We start from the raw sequence: 14,730 nt of genomic DNA on the forward strand, positions 1-14,730 counted from the left end.
AATCCGGAGGCTTGACTAGGATTTAACCTGGAGACCTGACTAGGAATGGATCTGAAGTCTAACCAAGAGTTGACATGGAGGTCTGACCAGGATTTGATATAGAGACCTGACCAGGAATTGATCTGGAGGTCTGACCAAGACTTGATCTAGAGGTTTGATCAGGACTTGATCTGGATACTTGCCCAGGAATTGATCTAGAGCTTTGATCAGGACTTGATCTGGAAGTCTAACCAGGAGTTGATCTGGAGACCTGACCAAGAATTAATTTGGAGGTCTGACCAAGACTTGATCTAGAGGTCTGATCAGGACTTGATCTGGAGATCTGACCAGGAATTGATCCGGAGGTCTGACCAGGACTTGATCTGGAAGTCTAACCAGGAGTTGATCTGGAGACCTGACTAGGAATTGATCTGGAGTCTGACCAGGAGTTGACCTGGAGGTCTGATCAAGACTTGATATAGAGACCTGACCAGGAATTGATCTGGAAGCCCGACCGAGAGATCGTTAGCGATACTCCAATCCGAGACCGGTGGTGATACTTTGGTCCGAGACCGGTGGCGACAACTCAACCCCGAACGAGAGAGATAAGAGATCAGATAAGCTAGTCCGAGACTAGTGAAGATCGCTTGACCCCGAACGGGGGAGGTTAAGCCCTGAAGTTCATAGAAGCGGAGCCCGTAGCAATATGAGGGAGGAGAGCGTTTATCATACTTGACCGCGGAGTGGTGTCGACCGACTGTGGATCTATCTCGGTCCCTCAACTCCCGAATACCCGTAGAGCGAGGGGAGAAGACAATAATCTGAGCCTTGATCCTCAAAAGGAGCGAAACTCATGGTAATATAAGGGAGCATAGCTCATAGCAATAGAAGGAAGCAGAGCACCGTGGGTAAAGGGAGCAAAGCCTGTGAATGTAAGAGGATGTAAAACAGGCGGAGGATGCAGAGCATATAGTAGTAATAAAGTGTAGTGCCTATAGCAGTAAGAGAATGCAGAGCCCCATGGTGAAGGGTGCAGAGCATATAACACACCTGATCGGGGAGCTGTGCCCCTTGCCCCTGATCAGAGAGTAAGGCTCCTAACCTGTAATCAAAGAGCAAGGCCCCTAGATCCTGATCGGGAAGCTATACTGTGTCACTGATTGGGAAGCTGTGTCCCTAGTGTCTGATCGAGGAGTCGGGCCCCTAATGTATGATCGGAGAGCTGAGCCCCTAGTGTCCAATCAAAAATCAAAGACCCTAGTCTTTGATAAGGAACTAGGGTCTTACTCTCTTATCATGGAGTTATAGCAGATCCTATAACTGTAAAAAGAAAGCAGAGCTCGTAGCGTACTTGATCGAGGAGCCGTGCCAATCGGTTGAGGGTTGGTCTCGGTCCCTTGACTCTTGAATACCCGTGGAGTCAGGGAAAAAATATAATGGAAAAACTAACCTATTGGCCAGCTAAAACTCTAACTCAATTCCTCGACTCCCGAATACCCGTGGAGTGAGGGTAGAAGATAATATGCTCGTCAGGATCCTCCGGGACTGTGATAATGGTGGAGAATCTCCCGACGTCGTCCATCTTCACGTTCTAGAATAGGTGGAGAAAATTCCCACAGACAACGTCAAATTGATCCTGTCCGGAATCTGAGCCGAATGAAATGTCGTGAGTGTTGACGGGGAGGAGACTGTGATGCTACAGTCACATGGGCTTCAACGAACGAACCCCCCGCGTGGCCCTCAAGGACTGCTCGGCCTGAGTCGACGGTACTGGAACTCTGTGCACACTCGGACAAGCACACGAAATGTTAGAGGCTGAGAACTAGGGAAAAAATCTCCGGAGTAGGCCCTCCGACGCTCAAGTCAGGTATTTTTTCCTTAGAAGAACAGTATACGAAGGAAGAAGAAAAGTAGGAGACAAGTGTGCGAGTGAGCGTACCTGCGCAAGGGAGAGGACACTCCTTTTTATATGACAGTGTGTATCTTCTGGAAACTGACCCCTGTCAGAGGGCGTCGGGTGTCAGGACTTGTCGGGTGGTGGAGGACACGTGGCCTTCTCCTATAGACTGGAGGAAGGTTTCACTTGTAGATGATCCCAACCGTTGGAATATTCCTTGACATGCAGCAGGTATTCTCTGACAGGTGGTTACGATTTCCTGACCTGTTGTCGTGTAGTGCCTACTATCCTGCCCGGGTGTGGTTGAGGCAGTTCGGGTCGGTCCGCTAAGTGCTGATGAACAGACTGGATGGATGGAGGGGGTGCGATCGGAGTCCCTCTCTGCCAGCTTTTATGATTCAGGATCGATCGAGAGTGGCCAGTCTGTTTATGCGGGCTAGCTTGAGAAAACCCAACCGGTAAAGCCAGGCCGGGCTTTGCCCTGATCACGCGTCCTGGCGCAGACCTGGTTTCTTGACTGTTAGACCCCGCCCTGGCTTTATACGTCGGATGGCCCCGATGGTCCTACTCCGTATATTAACTATCACATACCCTTGACTTTTAACTGCCACACCCCCTTGACTTCTGACTTCCACGTCCTCTTGACTTCTGACAACCGGGTCTTACCATTATGCACTGTATCACTAGTTTCTGATGGGCCATTGTCCTAGTTGCATATATGATGTTACATTTACCAAGAGCTAGGTTGTGCAAGTTGAAGATGGATCTTTTGTCAACGTTCAATTAATCAAATCATGCTTTCAGTAGACTAACAACTAGCAAAGAGGATTAATATTGTTGAATGTGGTTTGTATAGGATCGTAAAAACGTTAGAGGAGAGGAGGAAGGATGAATAGTATTCATGGCTAACTCTCATTTTTAAAACTTGTTTTATGATTTTCAAAGATAGCAACGGAAGTAAACAAAATAAGCACACAAAAATACAACTTTCTTTTTAATTGGTTCACAGCCAATGGCGGCTAGTCCAAGGCTCGTAGTCTTTGATTGCTTTCAATGAACAATCCACTAATAGATCTCCTTTTTCGAATAACAACTCGGAGACGGAAATTTGTCTTTTTACAAAGATGAGGAACGGTAACAAGTATATTGCTCATTAAGTATTAAAGCATGAAAAGATGAATAAGAAAAGACAATTTATATTGAAAAAAAAACAAATCTTCGGAGTCGAGTACGATTTGTCGGATTAGCACATAACGAGAGCACTTGAACAAATTGGATGAAGAAGCCTCGGGTCGAGGTCTTCTTTTATAAACCTGGATTGGTCTACCGTTCGTTCAATCACTATACTGATCACCATGAAAATCATATCCAGATCTGGTTGATTGATCTACCGATTCAGCCTTGGCCACTCCCGTTTGGCCATATTAGCACGCCGATGAGGTTCTTTTGCCATATCAGCATCTTCGTCCTTATCCTTAATCGCTCCTCTACCACATAGTCAAAGTGTATCTTGTTGTCACGTTAGCCAAGTTGTCCTTATCCTCTGCCACGTCAACCATTTGAGATTTATCCAATTCACATCGGATGTCACGTCAACACATATGAGGACGTAGCTGACACAGCTAATCGATCTATCGAACCTGTTCGATTTATTGATCCAGCCTATTAGTCTACCAATCCATGCAACACCAAGTTAGCACAATAAACAATAATATGAAATTTAAAACATGATTGAGTTTGATAGTTGTCCGATCTCGACTTCGAAATTTGAGTGAATCCCTTAGTCGGATCGATGCCTAAGGATGTCCTCTTAAAGAAGACTCGTCCTTATCCATTCTTCCTTTTGGAAGAACCACTTCATTCCAAGAGCTTACCTCAACTTGTCCTTGGCCAAACTCTTGGTTCTCCAGACTCGTTTGGTTTTCTCTGCTCAGCATCCGATCATTTGACCCCAGGACATCCTGACTTGACCTCCGGTCCTCACTGACTCATAAGTCTTTCCTACTAGATGTTCAATTCTAGACTTAACTGCCTAGTGTCCTTGATTTGTTAAGACTTTCTTGCTTGCCTAGTCATTGGTCCATCTGACCTATTAGGACTTTCACTTGCCTAGACTGACTAGGACTTTCCTGATTGAGCTACTGCATGCTTGATCAACTTTGTTAGATCACGATTAAGTTTAATTTTGAATCCTTTGTCAATATCAAAACTTAAATTCTATTATCCGGTGGTCCCTATACTAACAATCTTTTTTTTTATTTATTATGATAACTTCATTTAAAGTTAAGAAGCACATTTTATCAAGCAATTTTCAAAGAGATAATTTTCAACCTGACTTCCCATAAAAGGCTCCTCTTAACTTAATCTCCCCCCTAAAAATAATGTATGGGAAGGTATTTTAAAAAAAAATTACCTAATTTTTTAACTTTAACCTATCTTCTCTCCCTACATAAATCAAAGAACATAAGGGAGGTCAAAAATAACTAACCATTTAGAAAAGAATTGTCAAAACCCTTTTTAAAAAAAAAATTGAAAGGATTTAAAAAATTTTGAAAATATTTTAACATAGAAAATATAATTTAAAAATTGAAAATACATTTGTAAAAGAATTTTTAAAAGAGGAAATTTTAAAATAAATTTTGAAAAAAGAATTTTAAAAGATAGAAGAAATTTTAAAAGGAAATTTGAGAAAGGATTTTATAAAAGATAGAAAAAATTTTAAAAGAAAGACATTTAATTTTATATATGATTTTCAGCATATTGTCAATCAATCGAAGGTTGAGTGAGCACTCATGTGCTCATATATATTCGGTCGGGCAAAATCCGCCTGAGCATAAAGACATTTAGCCTTATATTTGATTTTCAGCATATTACCAATCGACCGAAGGCCTAGCGGACATCAACGTGCTCATATATGCTCGGTCGGGCAAAGTCCGCCCAAGTATAAAAGTATTTAGCCTTATATATGATTTACAGCATATTACCAGCCAACTGCAAGTCGAGCGAGTACCCACGTGCTCATATATGTTCGGTCGGGCAAAGTCCGATCGAGCATAAAGACATTTAGCCTTATATATGATTTTCAGTATATTACCGGCCGACTACAGGTCGAGCGAGCACCCACGTGCTCATATATGCTCGGCCGAGTAAAGCCCGCCTGAGTATAAAGGCATTTAGCCTTATATATGATTTCCAGCATATTATCGGCCGACTGCAGGCCGAGCGAGCACCCACGTGCTTATATATGCTCGGTCGAGTAAAGTTCGTCTGAGCATAAAGGCATTTAACCTTATATATGATTTTCAGCATATTATCGGCCAACTGCAAGCCAAGCAAGCACTCACATGCTCATAACACACTCGGTCGGGTAAAGCTCGCCCAAGTATAAAAGCACTTAGCCTTATATATAATCCTCAGCATATTACCGGCCGACCGTAGGCCGAGCGAGCATCCCTATGTTCATACACACTGGTCAGGTAAAGCCCGCCTGAGCATAAAGACATGCTTAATAGAAGGTATTCCTAATATGCATATACAAACAGCTTGAACGACCGACCGAGACAGACCCAACATAATATTTGGCGGGAAATATCTTCTAGAAGCTTCTTCAGTTATAATGATGTGTCCTCCATCACAAATATAAGTCACAAACGATAAATAAGGTACATTTGGATAAAAAAGATTTCTTAAATGATTATTGCATGAAGTATAAAAGATGACTTCATCTCCTAACAAACCCTAACGAACCAAGAACCACTTCACGACTACGGAGGCCACATGAGTTAGTATAAAATGGGGAATCCTCTCCATTGGCAAGAGAGGCAAGTTCTAGCATCCAAACTTTGTTTCACTTTAGTTACTGTTCTTCTTCCTTCCACCTTTTGCGAGAGAAACTGACTTGAGCGTCGGAAGGCCTAGCCAGAGATTCTCACCCCAGTCTTAGGTCACTAACGCTTTGTTGGTTTGTCTCGTTGTGTGTAGGGATCGTGGAGGGCTTCTTCCATATCTACAGAAGGTTATCTTCATCATCGGAACCAGCGCCCGTCTTCACAGATTTTTAACAGGATTAAATTTGGCACCGTCTATGAGAACTATTTACCTGGATCTGAAGCTACGAAGATGGAGGAAGCTGGCAAACCCAACACCATTACTATATCGCAGGATGATATGGAGTTGCACATCAACGTCAAAGTACAGAAGATATTGTAACAACAACAAGTCAATACTGGTGACACGTTACCTATAGTGCCACCTTCGGCGATGTCTATAACTTCTTATCATAGAGAGAGGAAGATCAAGGGGGGAGATTCGGTTCATTTGTTCTCTGCTCCTCTCTCTCCCACTCGACGTCCTAAAGCATACTTCCGAACACCTCTTGAGCAAGGGGGACGAAGAGCAATTCTTCAAGAATCTTCTGGAGAAACCCTTGTAAAGGAAAAATGAAAGCAAAAGATTGTAGCCAGTGATAGTTCCCCTGAAAGAATTATTACTCCATTCTCTCAACGAGTGTTAGATGATCCGTTGCCAAAATATTATCAGAATTTAAATGTCGGAGAATACTCGGGAACAACTGATCCCGAGGATCATCTTCTTAAATTTGAGCATGCGGTGCTCCTCCAACAATTTACCGATGGAGTTAAATGTCGGATGTTCCTCACTACTTTCGGAGGAGCAGCTCAGAGATGGTTCAAGCGATTGCCGGAGAATTCTATTCGTCGCTTTAAGGATTTTCGTAAGGTATTCTTACATAATTTTTCTAGCAATCGGAGGTACCATAAAACTTCGTGGAGTCTCTTTTCTATCAAGCAAGACCCTAAAAAATCTATTAGAGCTTATATTAAGAGGATCAACTAAGTGGCTATTGATGTTCCTTCAGCCACCACGGAAATCTTGGTAAGCGTCTTCTTTCAGGGGGTTAATGATAATGATTTCTTTAAGGATTTGGTCAGAAACTCTCCTACCAATTTTGATATATTAATCGAGCGGACTTTGGAGTTTATTAATGTGGAAGAAGCTCAAGCTGCCCATAGGAAAGATGTCAACACTTCTGCGCTGGTTCTGGCAGTAGTACGTACGGTGGGACCTATCCAGCCCCCTAAAGGACCTCGGGCGGATCCGCGCTATCGTCATCCAGAGCCTCGGCCTCAAGTAGTACAACATGTAGATGCTCCCACGCATTTCCCGCAAAGTTGGTGCACGTATCATCTGACCAGCATCCACAACACAGAAAACTGTTTTGCTCTAAAGAATCAGCAGGCGAGTAATACCTACTATCATCGACGTTCACCAATCCCAAATCGTTGGCGATATCCACAACAGAATAGTCCTCTCAAAATTGAATATCAATCGAGCGGACCACAAGTGAGGATATTACCTCTCCCTGCTGTACAAGCACAAATGTCGCATCAAGTACAACTAGAGCAACCATCAACCCGACAAGAAGAGAATCGTAACAACGTTGCTCAAGGCAGCATAAATATGATAGCAAGAGGACCCACTGATGGTCACTCCAATCGAGCGAGGAAAATGCACACTCGGCGATTAGCCATCCATGTTGTTGGATGTAGTGCCAAGAAAGCGGTAGGACCAGAGATCAACTTTGGGCCCAAAGATCTAATAGGGGTAGAAGTGCCCTATGATGATGCACTAATAATTAAAGCTATTATAGCGCTTTCAACTGTGTACTTACATTTACTTCCCTCTATATCCGTGGGGTCGGCTCTAGGGGGGCTGCTGATGTGGTCGTTCCATTTTTTTATTATAGTCAATTACAATATTGCTCATACTTTTATTGATACTGATAGTTCTGTTAACATTATCTTCAAGAAAACTTTTGATCAACTGTAGATCGAACCAAGTGAGATTCAACCTATGGTTACTCCATTATATGAGTTCACAAGTAATGAAGTACAACGACTAGGTCAAATAAAATTAGTCATATCTTTAGGAGAGGAGCCCCTTATGCAGACACGGCAATTGATTTTCATGGTGGTGGACGCCCCATCAGCATACAATATTATCTTAGGTCGGTCGGCCTTCAATGGATTCAGGTGGTTTTTCTACTTTCTGTCTAAAAATAAAATTTTCTGTGGATAATCAAGTAGGGGAAGTCAAGGGAGACTAAATAATAGCACGTAAATGCTATGTGGAGGTCGTAAGGGCGAAAGTTAATGCCACCCGAAAAGCTTAGTGCATGGATATCAATGCCATTTATGAAAAGTCATCCACTCTTGTATATGAGGAGAAGGAAGAGGTGCAGATACAAGTCGGCCGACCGGAAGCTACTACTCACATTGCATCTGATTTGGCTCCTGATCTCAAGGAAAACCTGGTTCAATGCCTGATGAGAAATAGTGATGTGTTTGCTTGGACACCTAAAGAGGTAAAAGGTGTAGCACCAACGGTTATGGAGCATGCTCTTCATGTATATCCAGATGCCCGACCGGTCAAGGAAAAGAAAAGGGACTTCGGAGCCGATCAAAACAAAATTATCAACGAAGAAGTAGATAAACTATTGGAGGCTGGATATATTCGAGAAGTACAATTTCCAAACTAGTTGGCTAATGTGGTCGTAGTTTCTAAGCCCGGTAATAAATGGCGAGTATGTAATGATTTCAAGGACCTCAACAAGGCTTGTCCAAAGGATTATTATCCTCTGCCTCGTATAAATCAAGTGGTGGATTCTACAGCTAGATGCGAATTCATCAGTATGTTGGACGCTTATCAAGGGTATCACCAAATTCCACTTGCTAAGGCAAATCAAGAAAATGTTAGTTTTATAACTGTTAAGGGTACTTATTGTTACAATGTTATGTCTTTTGGTTTAAAAAATGCAGGAACTACTTATCAGCGACTTATGAACAAGGTCTTTCAGAAGTAGATTGAAAGGAACCTGGAAGTTTATGTGGATGACATTATTATTAAATCTATATGGGCTTCTAGTTTATGTGCTGATATTGAAGAAACTTGTAGGACCCTGAGGAGGTATGAGCTCAAACTCAATCCCAACAAGCGTTTATTTGGGGCCAAGAGTGGGAAGTTCATGGGATACATGGTGACCGAACGGGGAATAAAAGTCAACCCCAGCAAAGTAAGAGCATTACAAGACATGGCTCCCCCGAAGAACCTAAAGGAGGCCCAAAGATTGACGGGGAGGATTACCGCCTTGTCCCGCTTCATCTTCTGGTCGGTCGATCAGAGTCTTCCCTTCTTCAAGGTACTCCGATGAGCAACTAAGTTCCAATGGGATGAGGATTGCAGCAATGCATTTGAGGAGCTAAAAGAATATTTGTCTACTCTCCATGTATTAGCTAAACCAGTAGTAGGAGAGACTTTGTGGGTGTACTTATCAGCCAACGATCATGCTGTTGGTTCAGTATTAGTAAGGCAGGAAGAAAAAGAACAGTTACCTGTGCATTTTTCGAGTCATTTATTAAAAGGAGCAAAGTGTCGATATATGACACTCGAGAAGTTAGCTTATGAATTGGTCTTAGCAACTCGGAGATTACGTCCTTACTTTCTGTCACACCCAATTGTAGTATTAACTAACAACACTCTCGGTCGGGTACTTGTTAACCCAGAAACGCTTGGAAGATTGATTAGGTGGACGATCGAACTTAGTGAATATGATATACAATATCAGTCTCGGGCAACCATCAAAGCTCAAGCTTTGGCGAATTTCATAACAGAAATATCAAGTCCAGAAATAGAGGAAACTTAGATCATCTATGTGGATGGATCTTCTACTCAACAAGGTAGTGGAATTAGAATTCTTCTTATATCTCATAGGAATGATCGAATACAGTTATCTGTTAGATTGAATTATAGAACCATCAACAATAAGGCCGAATATGAAGTATTGATAGTGGGCTTGCAGGCTGCTAAGTATGTGGGAGCTGCTCGTGTTGTAATTCATTATGATTCTCAACTGGCAGCACAGCAATTGACAGGCAACTTCAAAATTAGCAATGGAAGACTCAAACTATATGCAGAGGTATTTAACAAATTAAAAATTAAATTTCATAAAGTGTAAAGAAAATCCCCCGAACAGACAACCAGGTAGTAGATAAATTAGCTAAATTAGCTTCTATCATTATACCTTGGAATTTGGATAAACCAGTGGAGCAAACATTATTAGTATCTTGTGTTGAGCAACATGCTAATCTAGAAATCCAGGGTTATTGGAGAACACCTATTATTCTATTTTTACGACAAGAAATTTTACCTACTGATGCAGAACAAGCAAGGGTATTCAAGAAGAGGGGAAGCCTATACACTATGATTGGGGATCATTTATATAAAAGGGTCTTCTCTAGTCCTCTACTCAAATGCGTTGGATACATACAATATATCCTACAAGAAGTACATCAAGATTCTTGTGGTAGTCATATGGGAGGTCGATCTCTTGCTAGAAAGATATTATTAGCTGGATATTTCTGGCCTACTTTACAAATAAATGCGGCTCAACTAGTAAGAACATGTTTATCTTGTCAAAAACATCAAAATATTCCTCATCATCATACTGAATTATTGAAGACTTCTATAGTATCTTGTCCTTTTGATCAATGGAGTATGAATATAGTTAGGTATTTTCCTCTTATACCTGCTCAGAGGAGGTTCTTATTAGTAGCTGTTGATTATTTTTCTAAATGGATAGAAGCAAAACCATTGGCCAGAATCACTGAACATGTAGTTATTAAATTTCTATGGCAGCATATTGTTTGCAGATTTGGTATTCCCCATAAGATAGTTTCTGATAATGGAAGGCAATTTCAAAATAGGAAAATTAAAAAATGATGTTTTGATTATGACACCACACAAGCTTTTACCTCTGTGGCATATCCACAGAACAATAGACAAGTCGAAGTAACCAATAGAGAAATTATTAGAGGACTCAAAATCAAATTGGGTCATGTTAGTGGTAGCTGGGTAGATGAATTACCTAGTGTATTGTGGGCATATCATACTACTCCTCGAGAAGCCACAGGAATCACTCTTTTTCACTTGGTTTATGGGGGTGAAGCGGTGATTCCAATTGAAGTCGGAGTAGAATCTGATCGAATAAGGCTTTATGATGACAGCAATGCGGATCGACGTCTCATGGAACTTAACTTAATAGAGGAAGCACGGGACAAAGCGACGACCCAACTTATTTCCTATCGGCAAAGAATGAGACAAAATTATAACAAAAGAGTTATTTCATGGTTCTTTCAAGTAGGTGATCTTGTATGGAAGCGCATCAATCTTATGGGAGATGTTAACAAGCTAGAACCCCAATGGGGAGGACCTTATAAAATCATACAGAAACTTATATTAGGCATCTATTATCTCCAAGATGCAGAAAGGAGAAAACTCGAACGGTCTCGGAGTGCTAATCATTTGCAACCATATAAAACTTAACAAATATACCTGTAAGTCATTTATGTATCTTGTTCAAACATTGTTAATATGAATAACAGAGAAAGTGCAGGCAATATTATTTGGGGAAGACATATACTCTTCTTTAAACCATAACAGTCGATCGGGGACTTTAAGGAGTGATCGGCCAAGCTTCATTAAGGAGAACCAGAGACTTTAAACCATCGAACAGTCGATCGGGGACCTTAAGGAGTGACTGGTCAGGTTTCCTTAGGGGGAACCGGAGATTTTAAACCATAACAGCCGATCGGGGACCTTAAGGAGTGACCGGACAGGCTTCCTTAAGGAGAACCGGAGACTTTAAACCATCGAATAGTCGATCAGGGACCTTAAGGAGTGACCGACCAAACTTCCTTAAGGGGAACGAGAGACTTTAAACCATAACAGTTGATCGGGGACCTTAAGGAGTGATCGACCAAGCTTCCTTAAGGGGAATCAGAGAGTTTAAATCATCAAACAGTTGATCGAGGACCTTAAAGAGTGATCAATCAGGCTTCCTTAGGGGGAACCGGAGACTTTCAACCATAACAGTCGATTGGGGACCTTAAGGAGTGACCGATCAAGCTTCCTTAAAAGGAACCAGAGACTTTAAACTATTGACAGTCGATCGGGGACCTTAAGGAGTGACCGGTCAGCCATCCTTAAGGGGAACCGAAGACTTTAAACCATTGAACAGTCAATCAGGGACCTTAAGGAGTGACCAGACAGGCTTCCTTAAGGGGAACCGGAGACTTTAAATCTTCCCTAAAATCAACCATGAGTTTTTAGTATCAACCTTACTTATTGTGCAGATGTGTAATCTCGTCCGGGCATACAAATCCAACCGATCCTTTATGCAGTCAAATGGTTAATCTCGCCCAAGCATACAAATCCGACCGATCCCTCATGAAGTCGGGTGGGGTAATTAGGACTAAGTTAAAAAAAATAAAAGTTTAACTTGACAAACAAGACTGAGAAGTTTTGGATGATAATAGATTAGGGAAACTCTGTCTATGCATGTCTAGGAAGATATGGCTTCGACCTAGTGTATTTAACTTAGTGGAACTAACTGAAGCTACCACTTACTAATCCTACCTGGTTAGACCAAAGTTTTGTACTAAATTTAATGGGTAGGAAAATTTTGAAGGCATGATTACTCTAATGATATCCAGATGACTCACCACAGCTTAGACGTTTATTCAGAAAATGTCTGTTTGTTGAACCCAAAACTAAACTTGAATCTAAAATAAACCAAATCCTGAAATTTAACTTAACTTATCTCACAAAATCATAGGATCCCTTTGTCTAGAAACTTAGACTGAGTGAGATGAATAGAGTCAAATTAAAATTAAAATTAAAGCTAAATTTATATTAAATTAAATTAAATTAAAATTAAATTAAAATAATTAAAAACTTTAATTAAGCATTAAAATTTATTGAATTAAATCCTAAATATTAATCCACTTAAGCTTTAAAATTAAGTTAACTTAACATAAATTTAACTTTAATTAATCTAATCTTAATTGGTAATTTAAAATAATCTTGAGTGAAAACTCAAGTAAATGCCTTAATTCAACCAAATTAAAACTTTAAACTAATCTATTTCAAATCAATTAAATTACCAATCAATTAACTTAATCTCAATTAAATATTAGCAATCCAAGCATAAACCTATTTAATATACTTACTTTGAACTTAAACTTAATGTGAGAAAACTATGAATGATAGACTAGGATTCTTATTATCAAATAATTTATAAATTCTAGGAAAAATGCTTTCTTATATTTTTTAAAAATTCTCATTTTCTTAGTATTTGAAAATTATTTTGACCTTAGTCTAGATCTAACCCATAAAAAACATAATCCAATAGATTTAGGGAACGAGCATCTCATAAACACTTTAGATCTATCTTGATTGTGTATTCAAAAACATAGAATGACGTGAGATGTGTAAATTTTTTGTCTGGACGTCAGATGCTTATATTAGTTCATCAACATAAGTCTAGACAAAAAAAATACCAAAATACAATAATTAAGTTAAGCAATCCTTCTTAATAAAGAATAAATTGGATCAAATTTTGTTTAACTTAATTAACCAAATGAACACTGCTATTTTCTAGTAGATAGTTAGTAACTAATGATTAGATATGTATTAAGGATATTGGTAATTGAATGATTATTTTTCAATAAAGATATTAAACTAAGGGGAGGATTATTCTTAAAAATCTTTCTTAAAAATTTTTTCTTTAAAATTACTTTCAAAATCTTGCTTAGAAAATCTTTCTTCATAAATTTTTTTTCTTTACTTTGAAAATCTTTCTTAAAAAAATTCCTTTTAAATTACTTTAAACCTTTCTTAAAAATTTTTTCTTTAAAATTACTTTCAAAATCTTGCTTAGAAAATCTTTCTTCAGAAATTTTTTTTCTTTACTTTGAAAATCTTTCTTAAAAAAATTTCTTTTAAATTACTTTAAACCTTTCTTAAAAAAATTTTCTTTGAAATAATTTTAAAAATCTTAACTTAGAGAATGTTTCTTATTTGAAATTTTTTTAAAATATTTACTAAAAATTTCTTCTTTACTTAGAAAATTTTACTATTTACGTAGAAAACTTTTTTTTTAAGAACATTCACTTAAAAATTTATTATTTTTGAAAATCCTTGTTTTGAAAAAGTTCATTTAGATTTTTTTTTGAAAATCCTTACTTTGAAAAAGCCCACTTAGATTTTTTTTTTTGAAAATCCTTAAATTAAAAAACTTCACTTAGAATTTTTTTTTTGAAAATCCTTACTTTGAAAAAACTCATTTAGAATTTTTTTGAAAATCCTTTGAAAAAATTTACTTAGAAAGTTTAGAAACATATTACCCAGAAAGTTTTGAAGAAGTTTACTTGAAAGTTCTTTTCAAAGCCTTATTTGAAACATAATTTTTGACAAAACTTTACTTTGAAAATGCTTTTAAAAATATTTACAAAATTTTTTTTTGCCAAATTGAACTTTGTTCAAACCTCTCCCTAAATTCGATACATACAAAGTGTTTACTTTCAGTTAACTTTTGTAATAATATCTGACATTACTTATCTTATGTCTGTCTTTCCTATACCTTAGCTTTTTTTATGAATATCAAAGGGGGAGGGTAAGGGTTAATGTAGAAAAAAAACAGACACACTTGATCAAGTAAATCAAATTCAAAACTAACTTAGATCATATGTTTGCATTTTACATATTATTTTTCAATATTAGTTTTTTTAACTTTAACCTAGATTGTCATTACATTAAAAAAGGGAAGATTGTTAGTCCAATTTGCACTATCTAACTCAGGCTTTGATGAATGACAAGTGAATTAAAGTTAGAGTGTTTGTGGTCTAATTTTGTTACCAAGTGTGCAGGAGTTGACGGACCTTGAGGACTTGACACCAGAGTAAAATCTAGCTAGGCCCGCGGGACTCGATAGCTGGTGT

Source organism: Zingiber officinale, chromosome 9B (genome assembly GCF_018446385.1).
Source record: "Zingiber officinale cultivar Zhangliang chromosome 9B, Zo_v1.1, whole genome shotgun sequence".
Classification (NCBI taxonomy): Eukaryota; Viridiplantae; Streptophyta; class Magnoliopsida; order Zingiberales; family Zingiberaceae; genus Zingiber; species Zingiber officinale.